Source organism: Oppia nitens, unplaced genomic scaffold, assembly GCF_028296485.1.
Source record: "Oppia nitens isolate AA-2021 unplaced genomic scaffold, nextdenovo-longstitch-racon4-pilon3 scaffold31_pilon_pilon_pilon, whole genome shotgun sequence".
NCBI classification, from domain to species: Eukaryota; Metazoa; Arthropoda; class Arachnida; order Sarcoptiformes; family Oppiidae; genus Oppia; species Oppia nitens.
In genome coordinates this window covers 732,650-742,002 of record NW_026533212.1, presented here as the reverse complement: position 1 = coordinate 742,002, position 9,353 = coordinate 732,650, and positions in this window count along the sequence as shown.

Genomic DNA, 9,353 nt, shown 5'->3' with positions numbered 1-9,353 from the left:
ACACAAAATTAACATTAAATTTAATATTTATTTTTTTTTGATTAAATTAGTAAAAATATTTATATATAATTTAATTATAATTAAAATATTAGTAAATTTATTTTGTTTTTTATTCACTTAATATGTTTTAATTATATAATTAAATTATTTCTATTAAAACGGTTTTTTATATTAATAAAAACCAAAACCGCTTTAAGGGATAAATAGTTAAAAAAATATTTTTATTTTTTCCTATTGATAGTTATAATTATATATTTTTTTAAACTTTAACTAAAAATATTGATTTTATGTATATAAATAATTTGTTAACATATGTATATAAATAGTTATTATAGTGTAAACATATATACAATATATTAATAATAATAATAATTTTAAAGATATTTTTATATTCAATCAAATTTTTTAGTTTTTATTTTTACTAAACTATGCGAAAAAAWTTTATAGTGAATTATTTACAAAAAATAAATAAATAAATATTTTTTATTAATTTAATATTTGAATGCATTTATTAGTAAAATATTAATCATTTAAAAAACAGTTAATGATTATAATAGTGATTATTAAAAATATATTTAATATAAATTAATAATAAATTACTTATATTTTTATTAATGTATTAAAAACAATCAGTTTTTTTTAAATCCATTGCTATTACAACAATAATTTTTTTAAATAATAAAACATTATTATTATTATTATTATTATTAGGAGTAAAACTACTTTTATTAATACTGTAATAACATTACAAATAATAATAATAATAATAATAATACTCATTAAATCAAACCATTATTTACTGAACTATATATATATATATATGTCTAGTGTTTTTAAAATACTTTTTGTGTAAATAAATCAAACAAATTAATATATATATATATTTATTGCAMATATAATGTTATATACAATATATATATATATATATATATATATATATATATAATTTATACCTAATGTATAAACTTTTAGCGTAAATTACAACAACTAATATAACCAACAAAAAAATGTTTGTTAATGACATTTAATAAATGTTAATATATATATATATATATATATATATTGATAGTACTGTATAGTAAATATTAGTCGATAAATGTTATATATATATATAAAATACATTACTTACAAACAAAATAAATAATTACATTGAAGTTTAGTGTAATATAATTTTTGATTGACAACAAAAATTACTGATATATAAAATTACACTAAAAATAATAATAATAATAATAATTTTTAATGCATTTTATATAATATTTTCAATATATATATATATAAATATAGTGAAAATACAAATACCATATAAAACTGCATTAAAAATATTAATATATATAAATTATATATATATATATATATATATATATATAATAAATTTATATATTGACATAAAAAAAATTTACATTAAAAAAAKATGTTTTTATTGTTTTTTATTTAATTAAATTTTATTATATAATGTTTTTRTAAAAGATATATTAAATTRCATTTTGTTGTTGTTGTTGTTGTAATGCATTAATGTAATTAAAATATTAGGTTTTATTATTAAATAATTATTTTGAGATATWTATATATATATATATATATGTATATTGATATTTTTATATAAATAGATTCAATATTAAATTCAATAGCYTAAAAATTAAACATTAATTAAATATTAATTAATAATATATTATATTATTTAAATGCTATCAAAAAAATTGATAACATATTTTGTTATATATAAATATATTTAAATAAAATTTTTTTAAATAATCAATAAATATATTTTTATRTATAGTTTAAAAGTCTCTAAAAAATATATTATCATATATTTTTATTTAAATATAATATAATAATGGATATAAAATATATATAATATTGTTTTTATTATCTATTTTATRTGCTATTATTTTTATTATATAAATATTTTATATTTTCAAATGCATATAAAAAACAACAAATTAAATGTCATAAAAATATAATAGTATTATAWAAATATAATAAAATTCAGTAAATATTTTTAAAAATATAAATTTATTATTAAAAATTATAATTTATTATAAATACAGTATTAYTAACACAYATTTRAAACTAATATYGTATATAATCTTATTTTTTAAAATAAMTATATATATATATATATSAAATAAATAATAAATATTATAAATTATAATTTTTATTAAAAACTAAAATTATTTATACTTATCAAATAATATTTTTATTTTTGTTGTTTTTTAATTAATTTAATTTATACTAGTACAAATTKMATAACAACAAAATTTAATAATTTTTTTATTATAAATATACTTAATATGAAATATAGTAAATAACTATAATTTATGACTTATTAAACAAAAAAAAAATTATTAATAATATATATTATTATACCATAGTTTAGATAATAACTTATAAATAATTAATTAAATAATAACACGCAAGCAACTTTTTTTTGATCTAGCATAATTTATTAATTTAYAAAAATAATTATAACATTTTTGTTTTGTTTTACTTGTAATAATTAATTAATTATTATAATGTTTACTATTTATAATAWATATATACAGTAAWTAAATTATTAATTWAATATTTWTTTTTTTAAAATTTTGTTAACAATTAATTATAGAAAATTTGGATTAAAATAAACAACAAAACAAATAATAAAAGTATTTATTATTATTATTATTAAAATTAATTATCAATAYTTTTATAATAAATATCTAAAAAATTAATATTAAATTTTATTGTTTGTTATATGAAAAATACTTATCTGATTAGCAAATATTTATGATAAATATCAAAAAAAAATAAAATTAATTAATTTTTAAAATATGTAATAAATTTATAATAAACTATTARAAATTATARTAATTATATATACAGTATATATAAATATTATTTATAGAAAAAATATAGTAATTAGTCAAACAATAAAATTTAAGTTTATTTTATGCTAATTAATAATAATTAGTATTTTGAAAATAATAAATCATAGTTTTGTAATTATTAATTAATTTATAAAAAATAAAATACTAATACATTTTAATCTAAAAATATATATATAATGATAATAATTAGTAAAACACTAAAAGATTAAAATTAAAAAATATATATATATTAATGAATTGTTAAAGAAATTTATTTAAAATTAGATAATTTTATTTTTAAATACAAATATTATTTTTTTTTGGTTTAAAATTCAAAACAAACTAATTAATTAYAAATTTTATTATTTTACATATTATTCAAAAAACATTTTAATAATAATAATTTTTCTAATAATTAATGTAATAATTAATGTGTTAATAATAATTTCAAAATGTATTTAATAATAAAATTATTTTTTTTAATGTATACTTATTTACATTGAAAATTAATTTTTAWATATTTTCAAAATTTTAARGTAAAATTTCTAATATTTTTAATTGTAGTTATAAAATACTATAATATATTTAAATACTTATTTTATTTTTAAAATATACTAAATATAGATAAYATTTTTTTCAATATATAAATTTTATACAATATTTTTAWATTTATTTTTTTGTTGAATTCTCATTAAAAAACATTTTTTAAGTTTCAAATRTCATATATCAAACTATATATATATATATACTATAAATATWAATAATAATAACTATTTTTTAAAAAATTAAAATATTAAATTTATAATAAGTTATTTKTTAAATGAATAAAAAAATTTCAAAAAAATAAAAAAATAAAAATAAGATATACTACTAATMGCATAACCAAATAATTGGAAAATAACTACAATATATATATAACAAATATATATATATATAATTTTATATATAATATTATATATATTTATAAAAAATGGTTTCAAATTACAAATAAAAAAATAATAATAATATTTTACTTAATAAAAACATAACACACACAYWCACACACACAYACATATACTATGTCATCATTACTATAAGTGATAATACAATTGATTTTTGTTGTACACACACACACACACACACACACACACACACACATACATACACWCATATCACACACACATACACACACACTCACACACACACACACACATACATACACACACACACACACACATATGCACACACATTAGGTCACACACACACTTATTATTATCATTATAAACCAGTGGCTGGTCTTGAATGACAATTACTATTATATTTCCTGTATTTTTTTCTTAACCTTTTTTATTTRTTGTATAAAAATTTATTTGATTTTACTTTCACTTTATTTCTCTCACTCACTCACTCACTCACTCACTCACTCACTTACTCACTCAGTCATACAATTCATATATATATATATATATATATAAATACAATAGTATTTAATATCCTTATATAACTTATATGGCCTTAACTTATCTAAAAATAATATATATATATATATATATATATTGAATATAYATATATATATATATATATACTATACGGACAGTTAGTTTTGTTGTTGTTATTGATGTTATTTTTATCAGTGATTTTGTTGTTGAAAAATAATGTATTGTCTCTTAGCTCTTAAAAAAAACTTTTATATTTCTCTCTCTCTCTCTCTCTCTCTCTCTCTCTCTCTCTCTCTATACTGTATATATATATATATCTCAAAATAGTTTAGCCATAAATATATAGATGAAACAAAACAAACCGTAACWAAATAATAGTCGGATTTTATTGCAAWAMATAAATAAAAACGAAAATCACAAAAAAAATATAWATAAAAWTAAAAATAAAATCATTATTTAATACAAMAACAAAWTTTACTAAAAATAAATAACTGAATAAATGGTTTGATTAGASAAATATAAAATAAAACAWAAAAAGATTTTCAACTATTTTTAATGTTTWATAWWAWAAACAGAATATTCTKTAAYAAATTTCTCTSTAAATTAAATTCCTGTCAAATATATATAAAAATTTATATATATTTAAGTTTAACTATATATATATATATATTTATATATATATATATATATTTTAAAATGTTAAATACATATCAAACTAGAAATTATTTATTTTTTTGTGTGTTGTTGTTGTTGTAAACTATTTTGTTATTATTATTATTATTGTCACTGACTTTACTAATAATGATAGACATATATACTGTATCTTTAAATACATTTTAAATTTTTTTGTAGGGTTTAAAAAAAACTATATATACTGTATATATACTGTATATATACTGTATATATACTGTATATATACTGTATATATACTGTATATATACTGTATATATACTGTATTAATATATATATTTAAAAAGTGTCATCAAATAACACACACACACACACATAGTGTTGTCAAATAGTTTATACAAAATAATAACAAAAAAAAACCTGTAATTTAATCATCCATGACATCCTAGTTTTTGATGTCTACTATACAATATAATAGACATGTATGTCCTACACAATAGGTGTTTCCTATTTATATCAATATACTGTATATACATATATATATATATATATATATATATATATACAGAAAATACATACAAGTGCTGACAGAATATTCTGTATATAATAATAATAATATTATTATATAATAAATAAAAATGACACCAAAAAACAAACAATTTGTCACTCAATTGTCGGATCCGTTTAGTTGTTGGTGTAGTTGTCTGACTAACCTAACTGTCCGTCTGTATGTACTGTATGACTGTTCACAGATTAATGGCAACCATAGTATCATTATATGAATCCTTATTATTAGTATTATTAGTATTATGATTGTCGTTGACATCATTGATCTTCCGGTTGTTGTTTTCTGGTATATCAACCATCAACTGATGGTTGTCCTCATCATTAGCTACCGATGAGGACATCGACAACAACAGGTCAGACCTATTAGTAGGACTACCTTTCATATCAATTGTCTGTTCAGTATTAATATTATTAATAATATTTTTTTTAGCTTTCATTTTCATCTGTTGGTTGTGTTGTTGTTGTTGTTGTTGTTGTTGTGGATGATTATCAACCACTAGTCGCTGATGATGTCGACCATTGATGGCCACTGTTGTTGTGGTCATYGCCGACGGCTGACTATTACCACTACACCGACCCGCGGCGGCAGCGGTCGTCGTCGTAGTCGATGAACCGCTAGTTGTTTTTCGGCGATTTGTACAAAACAATGCCGATATGATTACCGTAACGGCAAACARGGTGACCAATAATACCAGAAAATATATRCGGGTATTGGCAGCGGTAAATGTATGACCAAAATAGGTGACCAACAGTGTCAACAGTGTCATTACTATGACAGTTATCAGTGTATTGGTTGCCCATCGGCGACATATCAATGACCAATCAAAATGTTGGACAACCGGTGTATGGCAACCGTCTACGTGATCGGGGTCGCCATCATCGCTAGTACCCCGGAGGCCGCCAGTGGTCACTCCCCATAGACTTGCCGCTGCCATYAAGTGATGATAATAATAATAATAATAATAATAATTTAATTATTATTATTATTAAAAAAAAAAAAAAAATTTTTTTTTTTTGGTGACACTAATAGTTAGCTAATAGATAGTAGTAGTGATGGTTAAGCACTGGTATATATATATAAATAAAAMAAAATTTTATTTGTGTTTTGACATTATTTTTATATATTATATATATATACCATATATTCAACACATTATTATTATTATTTWTTTCWTTAAAAAAATAAATATTATATATATATWTTTGACATTATTTTTTTAAAAGTTATTAGTTTATTTAKTTAATTAAWTAATTACTAATAATWATTATTAKTATTATCAAGTAATCTATTGATAATAATTGTTTATATATAATATTTAYATAAAATTACTTGTAATTTATTATTATTATTATTTTCTCACTTTTATTTAATAATCAATATTAATAATAATAATAATTTTGTAGATTTTTGTTTGTTTTTTATATGATATAAACTTTGAATTTTATTTATTTTGATATATATATATATATATATATATATAGACACACACTTTCAAAATCAATTAAATAAATTAAAATGATTATTATTAACACTATTTTATATATATCTTAATGATATATACAGTAAAAAACAATAATAATAATAAATTTGAAAACTTTGATAAATGTACGCAAATTTTTTTWTTAAAAAAATTTTTTTGAATGAATATATTTTATTTAAATTTATTTAACATTTAATATATATATATATATATATATAAACTATATATATATATATTGCTGATTCAGATGCAACACAATTGTTACTAAATAAATAAATAAATAAATTTTGTTAAACACTTGTATATATATATAAATAAGACACACTTATAACACACACACACACACACACTGTATAGATATACTRACTGTTAGTTACACATTGATTGACAAAAATTATTATTATTTTCAAAAAAAAATTTAAGAAAAAATTGAAATAAGTTATCATTAAAATTATTATTATTATTATTAGTTTTTTTAAAAGGTATGGTAGAGTACTATACAATAAATATATATACAGTATATATATATATATATATATATATATGATGTGTGCGTTTGCTTTTACTAACTAACTGTGCGTTTGRTTTTCAAACCATCAGTTTTTAGTCATTGATAGATAAAAGCTGACTAAAGAATATTCTGTAAGTGACTGTATRTATATATGTATGTGTGTTTGAAACTCACCTAACGGTGCTCTCTAAGTGTGTGTGTGTGTGTGTTGTATATGTAAGCTATAATACTATTACAAGTTTTGCTATAACACACACACACACACACACACACACATACAYACATACATACATACATACAYACACACACACACACACACACACACATACATACATACCACTGGTTGTTATGTATTCACGCGGTTGTCAATGGACTCACCGTTTAGTTGTGTGTGTGTGTGTGTGTGTTGAGAGGGTGTCTAACCAATACASTAATACTAATATATATATATATAATAAGTAAAAACCTAACTGTGCGCTAACTATTTTTAGATAGACATACTGTTTCATTGATTTTTTTTCAACCGGTTGTACTGTATATAAGCCAACCAATAGATTATATATATATTTATATAATCTATTGGTTGGCTTATATACAACCAATATATATATATATATTGTAGTGTCTGGTTTGAGATCAGATCACTACTAGAGGGTGATTAAGGAGGCGCCGGTTGTTTAGCGTGGGTCGGTATGAGACCTACAACCAGTTATCTACTTAACCACTAGTATGTTATCACCTGAAGGGTCGTTATGAGACCAATCAAGTGGTATATATGATGATCACTTGCAGTTGTGGTGCCGAAGTAAGGCAGGAGTTGATCCGTACGTACCGATGATGTCTTCCTATCTCTTGATTTACTTGATTGTGGAACTGTAGGCCAATGTTGGGAACAACCGGTTGAGATGTCTTGAGATTCCTGATATATCTTCAACGATCGGTTGGGACAGTAATGGTGATAGCAGTGAATGAATGGTAGTTAAGACACAGTTTCAATTAATAGTACTTTTATTAGTTAAACACAATTAATATTTGATTGAATACAATGGTTTGATTTGAAGTACAGTATTGTAGAGCACATGTATTGAGTGCTATAGTAATGGTATAACTCTATATTGAGTAGTAGGCTAACTGAGAGGTCAGTATGCGCTTAGTATGCGATATGTAGTTACTGTCTGTATGACTGTCTGTCTTACTGTCCAATGTAAGTGTAAAAGCCTACAGTATTTATAGATCTTTTTTGACAACCGGTTGTGTGAGAGAGGACGGGTAGCTATTGGCTAAATTGAATGACTTTTGAACAGTTAGTGGTAGCGGCAGATAACTGTCAGGTCGGCGCCAATAGATTGGAGGCAACAAACGGTTGTTCAGAGAATCGGGTAATAAAATACTGTATATAGTTTAGGGTCTAATTTGAAAATAGAAATATAAATCCAAAAATAGTTGCAAAATAATAGATAAACAAATAAATGATAAAATAAATGCAAAACTAAAAGGTAATAAAAATATTTCAATAAATTTATGCTAATTAAAAGCATATTCACTACACTCCCCGGCGCTTTAAGACTGGTCGCGGAGGTAGTATGGCTCGATTTGACCGACGTGGACCAGGAATGGATCAGTTGACCGGTTGTATTGTTGTATAGAAGCGTTGACGGGTCCTGGGATAGCCATGACAATGAATGGTCCTTCAAATCTTGCGGACAGTTTCTTGAGATCCGGATGGTTAGATGGAATGCGACGTTTGACGAGTTGTCCGACTTTTAGGTCAATCGGTTTGTGCTGACGATCGTAGGCTACTTTAGCTTTGGCTTTGTGTTGGTCGGTATTATGTTTGGCCTGTTTTCTAGCATCCGTTAGTTCCACTCGCGTATTATGATTGTCATTTCCATACATGAGG